Source organism: Peromyscus leucopus, chromosome 5 (assembly GCF_004664715.2).
Source record: "Peromyscus leucopus breed LL Stock chromosome 5, UCI_PerLeu_2.1, whole genome shotgun sequence".
Classification (NCBI taxonomy): domain Eukaryota; kingdom Metazoa; phylum Chordata; class Mammalia; order Rodentia; family Cricetidae; genus Peromyscus; species Peromyscus leucopus.
In genome coordinates, this window is record NC_051067.1 from 25,569,042 (window position 1) to 25,589,634 (window position 20,593).

General features: G+C 41.2%; 1 pseudogene; it reads right to left on the reverse strand.

The window, feature by feature from the left end:
• Positions 1-11,172: 11,172 nt before the first annotated feature.
• Positions 11,173-20,593, reverse strand: part of LOC114710564 — a 46,316-nt pseudogene continuing 36,895 nt past the window's right edge.

A 20,593-nucleotide genomic window follows, 5' to 3' on the forward strand; every position in this document is an offset into this window, starting at 1 on the left:
TGAGGAGTGCCGAAAGGTTAGGGTCCTACCACAATTTCTCTGACTTGGCATCCCGATGCCACTGAAAGTTAAAGTCTTTTCGTTTTCTATTCAAGTTGTCGCTCCCTTCTCCAGGGTGGTGACCTTTTATTTTCCTTTCTAATTGTTAAGAAGTCCTCCTGATTTGTTCACCTTCACTGTCTGCCCACTTCATTATTGGAGGAGGGGGCAAGACAAGACCTCTACTGTCTCATAGGTACTGCTTAGACAACGTGGGCCAACGAAGTGTCTGTGTGTATCCTTCCTATGGCAAGAGTTTACCATCTACATATCTGTATTCATATTTTTCTTTTCCTTTTTATCTTGTCTATTTTTAAAAAGATAGGTTCTTACCATATAGCTCAGGTTAGTCTCAAACTCAGACTCATGACCCTCCTCCCCCACCTTGTGAGTGCTGGAATTACAGGTGTATGTGCCACACCCAGCCATAAGAACATCCTATCTGTATCTATATTTTATCTGTATTATGTGACTTCTCCTGGGGGGAACATGACCAGCTGTTTGCTCACCCCAGATAAGGCACTAATGACAGACCAGAGATAGACTGCCCTGGAACTGGACTGGATCAACCAGTGAATTTATTGGGTTATTTAGAGGAGTACAGGTGTATTGGAGACAGCTACATCACCCCAACATGGGTGACAACTTGTGAAACCACATCCCTGGAGCTCCCTGTACAACTTTGAAGCACCCTAGGGCCAGAGAGTCTCAACGTGAGCGATCACCTACTGCTTTTAGAACCTTGAGGAGCATCCTTGTGACTCCTGTATGTCTCAAGAGCTTCCTGAGCCTTGTAAACTTTGTTTTCTGAGTCCTGTGAGCCTTCCTCCTCCTTCCAGGAAGGGAAATTTCAATTCAGAGGGTAAAGCTATACAATATATCCCCACCTGTTTCTGTTAAAATAGGATAAAACTGACAAAAATTGGAAGAAGGTGTATAGCTTGAATGTTGTACATTATGAAATGATTATCACGGTGGAGGTAATTAGCATATCACTCACCTCATATAGGAACTGTGTGTGATGAGAATACTTAAGATTTACTTTGAACAAATTTCAAATAGACATAATTGTTAACTATAGTCCATAGCGTTTGTACATTAGCGTTCCAAACTTATTCATCTTGGAAGTTGTAACCTTCAGCCAACATTATTCCATCCTCTCGCTACCTACCCTACAAACAATCCTGCTCTCTGTTTCTCTAAGTTGACATTTTTAGATGCCTTTTATTAATGAGGATTACTTTTCGCCCTCCTTTTTTTTTTTTTTTTTTTTTTTTTTTTGTAGTGTAGCTATTATAGGGAATGGGTAGCCATCTCTCTGCCTGGTTTTAATTTGCATTTCTTTCTTTCTTTCTTTCTTTTTTTTTTTTACATCTTTTTTACATTTGTACATCCATATATAAAGATGTGTCTATTATTTCCATTTTCATGTTCAGCATGTCTTATCCTCCTTTATTGGGTAGTGATTCTTCCTTAGAGATATAAATGCTCTGCCCATTTGACTTGTGCTAATTCTCTCCTGGCTTATGCTCTGACTTTGTTTTTTCCACCATGCACTTAGTTGCCATCGACCCCATTTCCAAATTTAGTTACAACTTCACTACATTCTACTTAACCACGATAGGCTGCATAAGCAAGAGGTAGACATCTTGTTGAGTTTTGGCAAGTTCACTGTTGAAATCATGATCACACATCAGGTAAGAAATACTTGGCACCAGCCTCCTGAAGAGCAGTTTCTTTCGAAACACAGAAGTTCTTAATTCTCATGAAGCCCAGTTTATCCAATTCTCGTTCATGGCAAGTGTATTATTAGGTAGGGTTCTGTAGCACATGCACACTCGAGACTCACTAGAATGGCTTACATCCCATAGAGTGAGCCAGGGTGGTCCATCAGTGGTTGCTTTCACTCTGGAGAGAGACTGAGAACCCAGTAGCTGCTTAGCCCTGATGCTGATGCTGCAGCAGACCCAGTCTTGTGCTGAGGGCCTGGAAGCTCCCTAGATCACCACTGGTTTCAGTCTGTACTGGAAGGCGGAAGAAGCTGGAATCTGATGTTTAGTCGGGGATTCCCACAGCAACTGCAGGAAGAATACACCCACCCACCAGTGAGAAGCCAAAGCAGTCAGGAGGCACTGATCTCGGACCTCTGCATCTGGGCCACCTGCTAGAAGGTCATCCATACTTAGGGGAGTGTCTTCTCTCTTCCATTAACCCTTCCTGGAAATATCTCCCTAACTTAAGAACTGTATCTTTAGTTGATTCCAGATCATATGAAGTTGACAATTAAGATTAACCCCGACAATAAGTGATTTTCATATCCTTTTAGAAAAAGCTGTGAAAAATATTTGCCTAAGGGAACAACACTTGCTTCCTGTATGATTTTCTAGACATTTTGTAGGTTGGGGCTGCACATTAGGTCAAAGAATCATTTAGAGAAGTTAGATTCAAAGTTTATTTTTCCCCATGTGACTATTTAGCTGTTCAAGTACCATTGGCTGAAAGTTTTCTCTCTTTACCCAGTTGAACTCCCTTTGAGACTTGGTCAAAAACTGGCCTTACCTGGGGGCTTGTAGGATGGCTCAGTGGTTGAGCTCACTGGCAGCTCTTCTGGAGGTCAATTTCCAGCGTCCACAGCAGCTTAGGCTCCAGGGTATCATGCCGTCGTCTAGCCTCCAAGGACACACACACACATGTGGTACACAAACTTAATGCAGCCCAAACAGCCATACACATAAAAATATTTTCTAAATTGGCTTTAGTGGTGTGGGTCTGTTTCTGGGTCCTCTGTCTCATTCCATTCCATTCCACAGTGAGTCTTATATCATCACCACTTCATTGTGTTTCCTAGTGAACCATGACATCCTGCCCAACTTGTATAGCATAAAGGAAGGAAGGAATGGAGGGAGGGAGGGAGGGAGGGAGGGAGGGAGGGAGGGAAGGAGGGAGGGAGGGAGGGAGGGAGGGAAAGAAGGAAGAAAGGAAGGAAGGAAGGAAGGAAGGAAGGAAGGAAGGAAGGAAGGAAGGAGGGGATCACAGGGGAAGGTGAGGTGTTGGGACTGCTTCTTGCTGAGTCCTAAACGTGAGAGACCGCTGGCCAGATGCGTAAAGGTGGGGACTGGCAGGTGACCTCGGGGTGTCTGTACCCTTTGATCCGTGTGCCTGCTAGGCTGGATTTGAGTGTGTTCCTTGCCAAGGCCCCCCAGCCCCTCACCTGGAGAGTGAACTTGCAGCACTGCTCATAGGAAGCGAAGGCCCCACCTCGGATCTCCACCTGTCTCGGGATCACATCTGGGCGCCTCAGGCTCCTCAGGATTCTAACTAACTGACACTTTTCCTTCAGAGCACAAAGAGGACCCTTCTCCAGGCAGGCCATCTGGGCTCCAAGAGCTGATCCTCTTTCTTGTTTTGTGAACTCACCATAGGCTCTGAATAGCATGTTAGAACTGCTTTTCCATTTTTTTTCTCGTCTCTACTTGTGGGAAACAACTATTTCTTATTTGTCACTAATGAACAAGGTCTACAAGGTACAAGCCACCACAGGAGTCCCTAACAAGTGCTACAGAATAGCTGGAGAAATTGCACATGAACGAGTACCTTAACCTAAGGCATATTTACAGTGTGTTCATGCCTTAAATAATTAGCACGTTTACCCTGTCATATGGTGCCAGCCTGTAGAGACGCAACCCGGTTCTTCCTGCCCTCAGCCTCAGTGAGTCAACTGTTGTAAGAACTGAGTGTTGAGGTAAGGTGTTAGCCCATAGGCAGCATGTCATAGGTGTGACTTCTGGCTTCTATATTCCTTTGATATCTTGATATATGATCTCGGGGCTGGTTATTATTCGCTCTTACAGGTCACCAGAGAAGCTAGCCATGGCACTTCAGTGAGGTTCCTGGTCCTCAGATTGGGAGGCAGTCATATCCTGCATTCTCTCTTGTTAATGGTTTCCCATGCTAGAGACTACACATCAGACACTTGGACATTAGGGTTTCATCTTCCAGGACTCCATCCGTTTTTATGCTATTTTTGTGTGCTCCCGACCAAGAGGCTATGGTTTCTTGGGTGAGTTTCTTTCAGCTTTATGCAAGACTAGATAGCCTTGGGTCTCAGAACTGCTTTCAGCGTGACATTCTGGAACACATAACCTGGTCATAGACTAAAACTGCCCTAGACTCATTGCTAGGCTGTGGGGAGCTTGACTCAAGAGCCTCCTCAACTGGGTACCTACTTGTTAGAGGCAGCTTTTTAAAATTGTGGTGAAATTGATCTCGTTTCCCGTTTTTAATGTTTAGCCCAGTGGTGTTGAGCCCATTTTTCTGTTGTATGATTATCACCACCTCTTAACTCCCTCCCCCACCCCCAGCCCAGAACTGAGGACAAACCCTCTGCCACTGAACAAAATCTGCAAACCCTAATTCTATTCCTTGATTCCACCCCTCTCTCCCAGTCTCTGAATGAATCTGCCGATAGCTACATCCTCATATAAGTGGGCTGTACAGTGTTTGTATTTTCCATCTGGAAGACTCGATGTCTCTGTCCTTATAAGTTGGATGGAATTCATCCATAGAAACATCAGGTGCTGGGTGATAGTGATGCATACCTTTAATCCCAGCACTCAGGGGACAGAGGTGGGTGAATCTCTGTGAGTTTGAGGCTATCCTGGTCTACAGAGCGAGTTTCAGTACAACCAGGGCTACACAGTGAAACCTTGTCTCAAAAGACCCCACCCCAGAAAGAAAGAAAGGAAGAGAGAGAGAGAAAGAAAGAAAGAGAGAAAGAAAGAGAGAAAGAAAGCATAAAAAGAAACATTAGACCTGTGGAGAGGATGGTTTCATGACCACTGAAGTTTCTTTCTTGGAATTTGGTGTATTTAGAATTTTATCAGTTCAGAGACCATTTTTTCCCCCAGAAGTGTTTTCTGTTTCAGTGACTATACTGAATGCATTGCCTACCATTTACCTAGGTACAGATTGTTCATAACTGAGTAAACGTTCTGGTTATTTTTGGAAATTGAGAAAACATGAGGGAGTTTGCTTTTAATAATTTGTCCAGCAAACTCAGGAATCACCAACACTGACCCAGAGAGCCTACTGTTCTGAAGACACCCCCGCCACCACACACACACACATACACCCCGCAAAGAGGAATATAAGAGCTGGGCATGAGCCATGAAGTGGCACAGGCCTTTCCATAACCCCAGCATTTGGGAAGTGGAGGCAGGAGGGCCCAACCTGAGCTACATAGTGAGACCTGCTACCCACCCCACCCACCCCCCAAATACAGAAGAGTGAACAATGGTACAGGAAACTTGGAAGGAAGGCAGGACCCATCTGCAGGGAGTTGAACCGGATCAGACTGCCACACATGGCCCTCTCCTGGGTTACTGAAAATGGCCAGCACCATAGCAGGTGGGTGTCTGATCTGTCTATCCTGATGATCCAGATGCCCAGGATCCAGTCAAAGGCAGCCAGAAACCAGAAAGCATTTTCCCAATGGGTAGTGTTGACCTGTCCTCTGATGTCTACCCAGGACATTGCTAATGAATCCCGGCTTCCTGCTGTTTAACTGCCACGCTAGAGGAAAGAGATTAGAAAAGGGAAGCCAGAGTGGTAGACATACATGCAATCCCATCATTCCAGGGCAGACAGGACTTGGCTACACAGCACATTGAAGGTCATCATAGCACATGTTTTGACTTGTCTCAAAACAACAGCAAAAGACAGGGGCGATGAATCAGCAGATAAAGTCCTCACCTCACAAGCGTGAGGACTGGAGTTAGGATTCTCAGGACCTTGTAAGAGCTGGATAGGTATGGTAGCCTGCCTGTGATCCTAGTCCATGGGAAACAAACACAGGAAATCCCCAGAGCAAGCTGGCTAGACAGACTGGCTTACATGGTAAGTTCCAGGTTCAGTGAGAGACCCTGCTTCAATATACAAGCTATGGAGGAAGACACTTGACCTTTACCTGGGGCCTACACACACACACACACACACACACACACACACACACACACACACACACACACACACAGAGAGAGAGAGAGAGAGAGAAAGAGAGAGAGAGACAGAGAGACAGAGAGACAGAGAGACAGAGACAGAGACAGAGACAGAGACAAAGAGAGACACACACACAAGCAAGCAAAGCAAACACAAGCTTTTATTAAGGAAAATCAAGGAAAAGTGAGTGAAACTCCTGAGAGTTGCAGGGGTCCTAAGAAAGTAAACCCCACCACTGATCTGTTTGTCTGGGAGCTTTTTAGAGACATTATAGCAGAAACTGGACAAAGACTAAGACAATTTCTATTGAGATTAGTTAGTTCTCTGAGCATACCATCGGTTCAGCCAATTGGAGGGTTCCATATTCTTTGCATCTTCTTCTGACCCAACCAAGCAGATGGTCCACACAGGCTGTCCACAAACTGCTTACCCATCAAGGGGTGGGTGATGTTCTTCCCTGCCCACCTCTGGCTTCTGCTTTGACACCAGGGTGTTGCTACTCTCCATCCTTGCAGGTGTTGCTGGTCCCCTCCTTCCCTCCATAAGGCCCAGGAAGTAGCAAACACAGAGCTTCTGCTGTTCCTCCTTCGTGGAGTCAGGGTGGGTCAGGACCAGAGGATGGAACATTGACAATCATAAAAGTTGAGCAAAGCCTCAGTGTTCAGAGGGTTTGGGGTTTGTTTGTTTGTTTTAAATGGCTCCATTTTGTGAGCCTGATTGATTTCCACATGTAGATCTCATTTCCAGTCTCTTCCCCACTGGGAACATCTACCCCCCCCCCTCCATTGTATACCACACTGTTGGTCTTCTGAGGTGGACACCCCCTTACCCTAAGTCACACTGTTCCCATCTGACCAACAAAAGCCACCAGTAACCCAAGGCTTCAAAGAGAAGCTCTGAAGGACTGAGGGCAAAGTCCCTCCTGGGGACTACTTAAGTCCTTCCCTAGTGAGAGGAAAAGGTGTCCACCCTCCCATCCAGGATCTGGACTAATACTGCCACATGCTCTGGTCAAACTGGTATCATTATTTTGGCTTTCTTCTGGTTACAGTAGAAAAATCATTGCCCACTATTTTATTAATGTTTTGATTTTAAAAGTTTTTATAAACTATGTTTTGATCATATTCTTCCCCCCCAACTCCTCCCAGATTCTCCTTACCCATCCCACATCATGCTCTCATGCTATATCTCTCTCTCAAAAAAGTAAAAAGAAACAAACAAAAAGCTAATAAGACAAAAAAAAAAAACAAAAATGCAAAAAAATTATTGAGTCTGTTTTGTGTTGGCCAGTGACTTCTGGGCACGTGGCCTTCCTTGGAGTGGTTAATCAACCCGGTAACACTCCAGGAGAGAAAACGGGTTTCCCTTCTGCCAGCAGGTGATCAACTGCAAATAACTTCTTGGTTAGGAGTGGGTCTTGGTGCCACTCACCTTTTCAGTGCTGGGATGTTGTCTGGTTTGAACCTGCCCAGGTCTTGCCCATGCTGTCACGGTCTCCATGAGATCATAGGTGTGTTAGTTCCGTTGTGTCTGGAAGATGCGTTTCCTGAGAGTCATCGCCATGCCTGGCTATTACAGTCTTTCCTTCTTTTCAGCACAGATCCCTGACCCCTGAGGGGAGAGGTTTTTATAAGGATGATAAAGGCACCCCATTTGGGACTGAATGCTCCAAAGTCTCTCATACTCCGCACATTGTCGTCCAGTTGTGGGTCTCTCTGCTAATTCCCATCTACTGCAAGAAGCTTCTCCCATTTGCTGGTCTGAGCCCAGCCAAGTGAGGTGATTGTGGGTACCTGACCTATGGGCTGGATGGGAGTCTCAAAGGAATGGAGATGCTCTAGAAAGAAAGGGGACCTCATGACCCTGGGTCCTCCAAGTTCCAAGGGGATGGAGATGGCCTCTATTTTATTTGCTTTTAATAATGATAAGATTACATAGCAGAGTTTATGTGTTGACCACTTTTTGATAATTTATTTTTTATGTTCATTGGTTTTTTTGTTTTTGTGTTTTTTTTTTCTTTTTGGCTGCGTGTATGACTGTGTGAGGGTGTCAGAAGCCCTAGAACGGGATTTACAGACAGATGTGAGCTGCCATGTGGGTGCTGAGAATTGAATCCAGGTCCTCTGGAAGGGCAACCTGTAATCATTGCAGCTCCAGTGGAAATGTATCCCACAGTTGGGAGCCAAGGCATAGCACAAAGTCATTGTAACCATAGGAGCTTATAGCTCTGCTCCAGGGAAAGGTTTGACCAATGCAAATGTAACAAATCTGCTCCCACAGGAGAGGACTTCCCAGGGAAGTTGTTACAGCTCAACTCTGGAGAAGTGTTACAGCTCTTATTAGGTCCGACAGAGTGTAACAATTCTGCTCTGCTAACCGAAAGCCTTCCCAGCAAAAGTGTTACAGTTCTGTTCCAGCTCTGGCAAAATTTGTTACAGCTGAGCTCTGCTCCTGAGAAAGTGTTACACCACACAACAAACCTCACTCAAGAGATTTATTGGGAATGAAGAATACAGGAGGGTGACTGCCTTGGGTAAGAAGCAGCAGCAAACTGAACAGGGTACAGAGCTTATACAGGGTTTCTTGGAGCGGGTGGAGCTTTCCAGGGTGGCTTGGGATTGGTGGATTTTTGTGGTCTGATTCTAGGGCAAGCTCAGGGATTGGTGGGCTTTCAATCCCTGGTCCTGGGTTCAAGTCAGAGTCGGGATTTTTTCCTTGGCTTTTTTTACCCTGTGGGTGAAAACCTACAACCAGGACTCTTAACCACTGAGCCATCTCTCCAGCCCTGTACTTCAACCACTTTAAAGTGGGAAAATTTATTGGCTTTCAGTTCTTCTCCATACTGTATAAACATCACCATTATTTAATTCCAGGACATTTTCCTCACCCTCAGAAAAACTTCAGATGCATTGATTCACTTGTTATTTTTTATTTTGGAGACGGGGGGGGGGGGGGATGGTATAGGTTGGCCTTGAATCCCCTATGTAGCTGAGGATGACCTTGAGCTCCTGATCCTCCTGCCTCTACCTCCTGAGTGCTGGGATTTCAGTTAAGTGCTACCACTCCTGGTTTACCATGGTACAGGAGATCCAACACAGAGCTCTGTATAAGCTAGGCAAGCACTCTACCAACTAAGATGCATTCACAGTCCCATTGGTTTACTTTCTAAATAACTGTTCATTGACTTTCTGCTCTATAGATTTGCCTATTTAGAACTTTTTATATTAATAAATGACTGTACTGCCAAACTTCATTTCCTTAATACAACAATACAATTATTTTCAAAGTTCATCCATCCTGTGTGTGTATTCATACATATATGTTTGTGTATATATATTTATTTAGAGAGATACATTATATATCATACTATATATCATCAGTTCATTAACCCCTGAGCATTGTCTTCACCATGCAGCTGCTATAGATAATACTTCTACACACACTTAGGTTTCTGTATAGACAAAAGCCTTCCCTTCTCTTCTCATCTTTGTTTTACCTCTTACATTTTAAGATGGACGGCTTTTATGTTTTTCTTACCCAGTTGACCTTGTCAGGATGCTCACTCCATACTATACAGAGGTGAGAGCAGACATCCTTTTGGGTTCCTGACTCCAAAGCAGCTTTTGCTCTCACTATAGATGATGATTCTTGCCACGGGGGTTTCCTTGTAGCTGATGTCAGCAGATTCTAGGAGTTCTCATCTATTCCTAGCTGTTGGGTGACATTATCAGTTAAGGGTTGTAATTTGCTAAGTGCTCTTTCTGGATCTGTGGAGGAGAGTGTGTGGGCATTGTCCTTCCTATGGTATTGTTTTCAGATGACTTTTGTTACTGACATAAACCCTACTTCCTTATGGTGTATAGTGCAGTTTACATCTTGCTGGGTTTGGGGTACAGCTCTTTTTGGAGGATTTTGCACTCATACTCCTGGGAAATACATAGTTTCCTTTTCTAACTGGATTCATCAGTTTGCTACTAGTGTAGTTCTGGCCTCAAAGAGATCCAGGAAGTATCTCACATCTATTTTTCAGAAACATTGTAAGGGATTGGTGTTGGTTCACTAGGTAAGCAACCCATGCATCTCCTTCTTGGTGGGTAGTCATTATTTTTTTTAAAAGAATGTAAAACTATTTATTGACCACTGCTCACCATTATTTACAATAAAGTAAATATACAGTTGGTTCTGATACCACAAAGTTACTTTTCTGGCTCATTGAACCAGAATCCAAATACTGAAAAGACTGATCCTACCAGCAAGGAATGAGTCAGGGTAAAGAAAAAGCATGCAAGTCATTAATTTATATTACCAAATTTTGTTCATTTATATCAGCGGGTCTGAAATTGCCAACATCATCTCTAACCATGATTCCATTTCCATGGCAGACAGATATCCCACAAATCATAACCTTTTAGTAGATTTCAACTTTCTACAAAGGAACAGTTCATTAGAGGAACCTTTACATGCCCATTTAAGTCTTTTTGTTTGGTTTTTAGAGACAGGGATTCTCTCTGTAGCCCTGGCTGAACTAGTCTAAATCATAGATCAGTCTGCCTTCATACTGAAATTAAAGGCATGCGCCACCACACCCAGCTTAAGTCTTGTTATTAAATCATACTACTACTTTGTCTAATTCCATTTTCTGAAGAGGGAGTTTATAAGGACAAACTTTTGTATATAAACTACTGTACTTGTGTGATAATACATAAATTCTGATGTGGTTGCTTTAAAACTATCCAGTAAATTACAGAATCATCTACTTAATCTGAAAGGTTATGATTCTAGGAAAATGTTTACAATGATGGAATCTCATCAATACGTGTTTTCATCTACAGTTTTTGAGTATTAAAAAATGAAAAACAGTTACATAAGTGTTTTATGCATATACAGGCATACAAGCCAAAAAACAAACAAACAAACAAACAAACAAAAAAACAGAATGGTCCTGTGTCCCAGTTAAAAATAAGTTTCTGATTGAGTAATGGCTGTAAAGTCTCCTCAGCGTTTAAGAAAAGCTGTTCTTCAAAGCTGAGGAAATACAACATGGTATCAAATACTCTATTGTTAAAGAAGCAACTACAGAAAGCTTTTATTTGCTCAAAGGAATCAGTGCCTTTTGATGCAGAACAAAACCCCAAAATATCCCAACTAACTGTCAATACTTCAAAGCCAGCATATCAAACTCGATTTTCATTAGAACGCTATTTTTTCCACACTAGTAATTCAAAACCCAAGATCCAGATTTTGTATATATAAATGCAAACAATTATTGCGCCTCATCTTCTGGACAAGAATGCCAAGTCAGCCTCTCCTCATAAAAGACGATGACAATCTGAGGACACTCCACATTCGCCTCCTTTGCCAGCACCAAGTCTGCCTCCTCTGAGTCCTTCCACTTCGTGAGAATCATTAATTCTCCACTGCCGGCTGTGGCCCCGATTATTCGTGCAGGATCAGGACTTCCCGCAAAGCCCCTGGGCTTGTCAGCTGCAGCTCATCTTTGACTTGCTACCATCAATTCACTGTCAGATAAGATTTCCTTTTTGGACCATCTTTTTCTTTACCGGATTTTTGAGAATTAAGAAGTGCTTCAATTAATTCTGGACAATCTAAATTTTCTTCTGGTTCCCAAGTATTATCAGCATCTGTGAACCCTTTCCACCTTCCCATTCACTGCACGCTGGTCCAGTACTTTTTCTACCACAAATCTTCAGGCTCTGCCTCTTCAACTTTTTGACTCTTTCCATTCTGTTTCTTTCCCAATTTTTTGCAATGTAGTTTTATTGGAGGCCTTTTTTTTTTTTTAAATCAAAGACTTGAAGAATTCACCACTCAGATGCTCCGGGCCCGGAGGGTCTTGCAGAGTCTCCAGCTTCGTGCCTCCGTGGGTAGTTATTATTAACTACTGTTGTTATTATTACCTTGATCTCCCTGCCTATTATAAACATATTCAGACTTCATACTGCTTAAGTCAGTTTTCTAGTTTCTGCCTTTGTAGCCATTTGTTCATTTTATCTGGACATGGAATTATCCATGGAATTTCCTTTTTATATCTCTAAGATATGTAGTGACACTCTCTCTTTTGTTCCAGAATTAATAATATGAATCCCTGCTATCTTTGTATTTTGATCAGTCTACCTAAAAACCTTGGTTCTGTTTTGCTTTTTGGTTTTTGTTTTTCTCTATCTCTATTGTTTTTCTAATTTCATTATTTTATACTTTCATTGTTATTTTTTTTTCCTTCTGTTGGCCAGGGGTTAGTATGTTCTTTTTTTTTTTTTTTTTTTTTTTTGCATCTTGTGTTTATCACTTTGGGATTTTTAAAATGTCTGTTTTTTGTTTGAAATGTCTCAGGTAGCTCATGCTGGCCTCAAATTCAATATATAGTCAAGCCTTGATCTCCTAACCCTCTCGCTTCTCCTCCTGACTACAGGAATCACAGGCCTGCATACCATGCCGGGTTTGTGGGGTGCTGGGGTTGAACCCAGGGCCTGCTGCATGCTAGGCAAGCATTCTGCCGACTGTATTCACCACCTGCCATACTTCTTTTTCAAATGCAGGCATGCACAACTATAAGTTTCCCTCTAAACATGTTTTTCTCCTCTAAAATATCACTGTAAGCTGCACCTCATAGAATTTAAAGTTTTAATTTATCTTAAAGAATTACCCCATTTCTCTTATAATTTCTTTAATGCATAGATTATTTTAGGATTATGCCCCTTTACTTTTGTATGGTTTGACTTACCAAATTCCTTTTATTACCAATCACTAATTTCATTGTCTTGTGGTGGAAAAACACACTTTGATGATTCCAAAACTTTTCATTTATTTATCTGGATAAGTTCATCTGCACTTGATAAGAATGGATATTGTTATTATTGGGCTACCTTTGTTATTGGGTGGAGTGTTCTATCAACATCTGTTAGATCTGGCTTATAGAGTCATTCAAATCGCCTGTATAATAACTGACTTTCTGTCTATTTGTTTTATCCATTATTTAAGGTGTGCTAGGATTGAGGGTGTGGCTCAGTAATAAAGCACTCTTCTAACTTGTGAGAGGCTACAGGTCCAACTTTTGGCACCAGAAATTAATGAGTTAATTAATGTGAAAGTGGACTATTGAACTACTAATGTTGGGGTTTCTATTTCTTCCTTCACCTCTGTAAGGTTCTCTGTTCAGACTTTGAGTTGCTGTTGCTGGGTGCATGAAATGTATGTTCATAATTATTATAGTTTTGACACCTTGATCCTTTTATCTCTATTAAATTTATTTGTCTCCTGTAACAAATTTTTAATTAAGGTCTACTCTATCTGAAAGTAGTCTGACACAATTTATCATTAATTGTTTGCATCATATATTTCTCCTTCCTTTTAGTTGCAATCTATTTATACCTTTTTAAATCTAAACATTATCTTTTTGTTTTTATAGCTTTTGTCAACTCTGCATTCTCATATACTTCTATCTAATGTAATTTCCAGTATGGCAGGATTTAGATATGTCAGTTTCCACTTGTTTTCTGTACTGTGCTATTTATATACACATATACATGTATGTATGTATATATACACTTTGTGTTTTCTTTGTTCCTCTATTTCTCCTTTATGCTCTTCTCTTGTGTTAACTTCTAATTATCATTTTTATCTTTTTATCTACATATTTCCTTAGTTATTTCCTTAGATATTTTCCTGAAGATTGCCATTGTCTTGATTTATAACATTATTCACATCCATTCCAACTGAATTACAATAGTATATAAAACTTCACTCCTGTTCCACTTTGTTCTTGATTTCCTATGCATATATATTACATCTTTATCTGTTATATGCATATATATATATATATATATATATATATATATATATGATTTCTCACTGTGGTTACTTTTTAAATAAAAGAAAATAGTTACAAAAGTGTCTTTGTCCTGACTTTTACTTATGTAACAGTCATGTCATCTATGTGGTTTTCTTTGCTGGTCTTCTGTTTTTTGTTTTACTGGATTTGTTCTGCTGCCAGACATCCCTCCATTTAATCCTAGAAGATTCTCAATTTCCAAATTATTCCTTAAGTTTTTATTACGTTTATTTGTTCAGGGGAGCTGTGCACAGGGGTCAGAGGACAACTTGTGGGAGTCGGTTCTTTCCCCCACCATGTGGGTCCCAGGGATCAAACTCGGTCCTGGAGCCGCCGGCACGCATCTTTACCGGCTCTGTCATCCTGCCAGCTCCCTGGTTAGTTTTGGTTGACCAGTTCTGCCAGAGCCGTGTCTCTCACTTTCTGGAGAGTGTGTTGGTCTCTCCTTCGTGTCTCGAGATAGCTTTGCCTGGTAGAGAATTCTTACGTTAACAGGTGCTTTTCTTTCAGCATTTTGAATATGACATTCTCCTGCCTTCTGCTCTCCCTGGCTCTTCTGATGAGAGACCTGCATTTGGTATTCCTGAGAATTACTTGTCCACAAGGGAGGCTGCTTCTCGTCTGGTGCTTTTAAGTTTCTCTCTTAGGCCTCAATTTGCAACAGTTTGTATCATGATCATGTTCACATGAGAATCTCTTTGAGTTTATCCTACATAGTGCTTTTTTAAACTCCACATATAAGTGTTTTACATTGAATTTGTGGACTTTTCATCCATTTCTTTTTCAGTTGTTCTTTCTTCTTTTCCTTCTGAGACTCACATTCACGTGTAGTTTCTGAGGATCTGATCATTTTCCTTCATTCTTTTATCATCTGTTTTCAGATTGGAATCTCAATTGACCTATTTTCAGTTTTACAAATTTGTTCTCTCTTTTTTTTCACATGCCTAAATCTGCGGTGGAATATCTCATTTAAAAAAATTGGCTAATGAAAATTTCAATTTCAGAATGTCTGTTTAGCTATTTGCTATAGGTTTTCTATCTCTTCATTGATATTTTCTATTTGTTTAACATCATTTTCGTTTTTATTTTCTCAAGATAGTGTTTCTCTTTGTAGCTTTTGCTGTCTTGGAACTTGTGGTGGTGTAGATCAGGCTAGCCTTGAACTCACAGAGATCAGCCTGCCTCTGCCTCCCAAGTGCTGGATTAAAGGTGTACACCACCACCTGGCTCATTATTATGTTTTTATTTAGTTCTTTGATATAATTTTTCACCAAAACATTTTTTTTCTTTGTGAGAAGGTCTCTTGTAACCATGTCAGGCCTGGAACTGACTGTGTAGACCAGGCTGGCTTTGAACTCACAGAAATCCACTTGCCTCTGCCTCTGGGTACTGGAATTAAAGGCATGCACTACCATGCCCAGCCTCCCCAAATGTTTTTTAAATATTGACACTTTATTGCATAAATATTATACAATTAATTGTATACAGTTAGAATAGAAATTCTGAAGCTGTGGAGCTAGCTTTGTGTTGGATTTTATACTTTGACGATTGAATACATTTTTGTGCACTTACCTACCACAAAAGATGAAAAAGTTAGGACAGAATTAGAACTAGAAAAGCAGTCTTTCCTCCCTTGAGTTACTTCCTGCTGTGTATTTGGTCACAGTGCGTTATCTAAACCCAAAGATCATTTTCCTTCCCTTTATACTTAAACAAATTAATCATAGGAAATTCTAAAGAATCTCGGTCCTGTTAGTAAGAGAACAGTAAGAATTGAAAAGAATGTGAACTCTAACAAGCTACAGAAGAAGTCTACAGCAGCTTGGTGGGACATTGGGCCCTTTGTCTCCAGAGTGGTTAGGGTCAAAGCCTGGTCCTCTTGGCGCCACCAGCCTGCTGTCCCCAGCCACCCTGTTGGACCTGGCAGCCTTAACAGCCTAGGCTCAGCCACCTGTCTCACATGGTCCAAGAATTAGTGAAAAGCAAGAATGATTTACTTAATGTGGTCACATTTGGGAAATGCCCAAGTCCATTTTCTGGGCCCTGACATAAGGTTTATTTAGGTTTAAGTAGAGGGCAAGAGGTGTACATAGGTAAGCAATCCTGGTCAAGGTGGAGTCCTGCCTATCACTGTTTCCGCTCTAGTTTCTCCCGCAAGGTGGACTGAGAACTTATCAGAACAGTGTGAAATCTCTCCAAGGAGACAAGTTCTCCCTGGATGGCCCAAGGCTTCAAAGGCTTCAACCTTCTCCTTTCCCAGCATGAGACTCCTGAGAGAATCCCAATTCATTAGATTTGTTGTCTCAACAGTCTGATAGCCAAAGGGAGAGGCCTTGTTTCTCTGTTTAGAATATCATTGCTCCTGCCTGGGATAGTTCGCCGTTCAGGGTATAAAGCTCATTTTTGTGCTATTGTTTACCCTAATGCTAAACTACTCTCACAGAGTAACCAGACCAAATCTGAATTAACATAAAAAAGTTTCCACCTTCTCTGGACCCTTTTCTTCCTCTACAGCACTGCTTGCAGGGCTGAAGTCTAAAATGGTGCTCTATCCCATATTGGTGACCTGGGTAAGTACCCTGAGGTGTGGCCCAGTGACTCACTCTGTAACTCACTCCACTCTCTCCAGGAACTGAGCCACGTCCACACACACAGGAGCCCCATTGCCAGATGTCAAAAGTCAATGTTTTCTTAGGAGAGGAAACATGTCGTGGAATGACGAACACCTACAAGCGATCCGAATCCATTCTGCAGTCGCTCCTCTTCTCTGCAGCTTGTAGTGGGGTTACTCACTAGACGCACAGGGTCTGTGTGAGAAAATAACCGAAGCTGCCAGCACCAAGGCTTTGCATCCTGTGACATCTGCAACACCGGCCTTGGAAGCACAGCAGTTAATAACTTCCTGTCTGAGCAGAGCTTTTGAACCTCACTAGGATTGTAGTTGGGAGGGTTCCACTCAGGTGTGTTCTTTTGAAAGTAGGGAGCAGCTGGCCTATGTGTAAAGGTACCAAACCCGGGAACTGTATGGCATTGATGGCCCTGGAAATGCTTTAAACAAGGACCATAAGCCCCACCCACCCCAACCTTTATTGTTTAAAAAAAAAAAAAAAAAAAAAAAAAAAGGGCAAAAGTGGCCCTGTCCTCTCCTTGTAGGTGAGTACAAGATGGCTCACCCACTTGCCTCTTACTGGCCATAAACCACACCAGGTTGAGAGAAAATAGCAAAAGTGCCTGATTGGCTGACAGCTGCATGGTGCTGAAGGGCCCGAGTTTACTGGGTCCTCTCAAGTTGGTTTGCTTGGATGAGAAGAAACATGTCTACCCGATGTCCACAGCATTATCCTTGACAAGGCATTAAATCACTTATAGCTGTTACCAAACCAGATTTTTGGCTCTAGAGAAGACTAATCCATAGAAGTCACTTTCTAAAGACTATCTTTTTGCACTGAGGACTATTGAGGTGTGATAGAAAAAAAAAGTTAAGATTTCAAGTACACAGCATGGTGTTGACATGTCCATCATCTGATACAGTCACATTTAGAGGGGAAATAATAAGAATACTTCAGATATAAGCTTAGTAAGTTTTAAATATATAACACATTTTTATTAACTATAATCACTCACAGAACTTTCAATTCTCAGAAGTTACTCAGCGTTAAAGTGTATAACCTTTCACCAACTTTCCTGTTTTATCCACTGTCAGTTCTTGGTAACTTCCCTGTTTCTCCAATTTTAATTCTATGTTAGATTTCCTATAAAGGTGACAATACTAACTATGGGTCACAAATTGCAGAATTTCCTTTTTTATGTCTGAGTAATATTCCACTATGAAAACTGCCCTCTTTAACCAATTTCCATAATTCTTTCAAGAGAAAACTGTTTCGTGGCATCATGGAATTTGCAGACAAATAAATGGAACCAGAAAAAAATCATCCTGAGTGAGGTAACCCAGACACGGAAAGACAAATATGGTGTATACTCATTCATAAATGGATATTAGCTGCAAAGTAAAGGATAACCAGGCTACAATCCACAGCCCCAGGGAATCTAGGTAATTTCCCTGGTCAGGAGAAATAGAGAAAATTGTTTCTTAATGTAGTGAAGGCTTATGATGATGATGATGATCGAATTATGTGCAATAGAAGAGTTTCAGAGATTGTATAAAATATATTTAGACATTTGCTAACCTGTTCATTAATGTGGAGTATTCAGTACTACTTTCAAAGAATACAAGGGTCAATGAGAAATCATCCCTGCCTCCTGAAAACGTATAATGCAGGGAATTTTCAGTTTGAATTGAGAGAGTGAAAGATAAACTCTTTTGAGAAGAAAACCATAAACTGAGGTCACATGAAATTCAGTTATTCTCACACAATTCTACAAGAAGCACCTCTCCACTATATGTCAAATTTCACTCAGATGAGTGGTATGTGCCTGTAATCCCAGGACTCTGAGGTAAGAGCAGAATCATGAGTTTGTTGTAGGATAATCTTTTTGTACATTGTGAAGATGTGTCTCTGCTAAGGCACCTTATTATTGGTTTAATAAAGAGATGAATGACCAATATAGGCAGGAGAGGATAGGTGGGATCTCCAGGAAGTGATAGGAACTCTGGGAAATAGAGAGGTGGGATTCGCCAGTGAGACATGGAGCAAGTTGGACATACAATATGGAGGAGAATTAATGAGCCACGTGGCAGAACGTAGATTAATATAAACAGGTTAATTTAAGTTATAAGAGCTAGTTGGGAGCAAACCTAAGCTAAGGCCAAGCTTTCATAATTAATAAGAAGTCTTAGTGTCATTATTTGGGTGTTGGCAGTCAAAAGAAAGTCCTACTACATGAGTTCAAGGCCAGCTTAGGCTACAGGACAAATTGATTACCAGCCTGGGCTACAAAATAACACTTTGTCTTAGCAAAGGGGGAAATGATGAACTAAGTGGAGCTCTTGCCTAGCATCCACAGTGCACTGGGTTTGATTCCCAGCACTGCCAAAAACATGTTCTAAAAATGAAACATCAAACTTCCTTCTCTTGATGTTATAAATAAATAGCAAATAAGCATCTTGAAACTTCATTTGTGGTCAGCATAACAGATATGTGATTTTTATATATAAATTAATTCCAGGCACTTTAAAGAGGGGATATAACTTATATTTTATATGAAAAAATAGATCTGTGTGCTGGAGAGATGGATCCATGGTTAAGAGCACTTGCCATTCTTCCAGCGCTCAAAAGTTCAGTTCCCATGACCCACATAGGTGATTCACAGCCAACTATAGCTGCAGTAGCTGCAGTTCCAGTGTATCTGATGCCCTCTTCTGGTCTCCACAAGCACCTGCACCCATGTGCACATACCCATACATAAAACACATGCATACACAGAATAAGAAGTCATTAAAAAATAATATAGACCTAGGGAGTAGTGAATTTTTAGTGTTTCTTTCTTACATATTCTTTGTAGAATACTTAGACTATGTGAACTAAAAAGAAGAAAATAAAATTGCTCATAATTCTATTACTAAGGCATACTCACTGTTGTTTTAGGGTTTAACTTCCAATTTTGTGTCTATAATAGCATCAAACTTTTGTAGTGCACATGACAATAGCTGCCACCTCAGCATGTAGCTAGCCCTATTACATCCAGCATCCTTATTGCATCCAGCATCTTATGCATCCAGCATCTTGTCTGAGAAATGGGCTTAGCTTATCTGTGTGTTTACTACCAGTTATAAAAGTAATAAATTGTGTGACTTTTTTTCAGCCATCTATTCTACTAAGGTATCATTTTAAGTCATGATATAAAATTTTAACTGATTTGATTAAATAGATGCACTTAGTCAAAATATGTATTTTTTAACCCATTGCTATTATACTAAATGTCAGTGGTTAAGTATGTGTTGTTGTGATAGCACAATTAAAAAGACAAACCCCAAGAAGATCTTGTCTCCAAGATTATTTTCTTAAAGCAAATTCTTAGAGGCAGTTCTGAATAGAAGGACTTTTTGAATAGAAGGCAGTTTGTGTGTGTGTGTGTGTGTGTGTGTGTGTGTGTGTGTGTGTGTTCGCGCACGCGCGCATGTTTGTATATGTACACATGTATATGCATGCAGGATAGAAGTTGATACTTGATGTTTTCCTTAACTACTCTCTATCTTGCTTTTGGGGATAGGTTCTCTCTCTTTACCTGGAGCTTGCAGATTCCATGGGACTGCCCAAAGTGCTCTGGAGATCCTCCTGTCTTCACCTCCCCAGAACTGGGATTACAGATACATGTCACCATACCTGGTTTAATTTTTTTTTTCTGATGGGTACTGGAGATTGAATTTGAGCCATCATGCTGGCATGGTAAGCACTTGGCTGACTTATCTCTCCAGCTCTGACTTGGACAGATTTTTGTTTTTTAAGCTTTTAATAGACATTGCCAAGTCAATTATTCCTTTTGCATTTAATGTTTATATTCATAAATAACTTAATGATCATCTGATATTCTTCCACAGTATGAACAGTTTTTTTTATGACATGGTATAGTGGTTTGAAAGAAAATGGCCCCCATAGAGAGTGGCACTATTAGGAGGTATGGCTTTATTGGAGTAGGTATGATCTTGTGGAAAGTATGTCACTGTGGGGAGTGGGTTTTAATGACTCCTTTACTCAAGCTGCACCCGGTGACACAGTTCACTTCCTGTTGCCTGCAGCTCAAGATGTA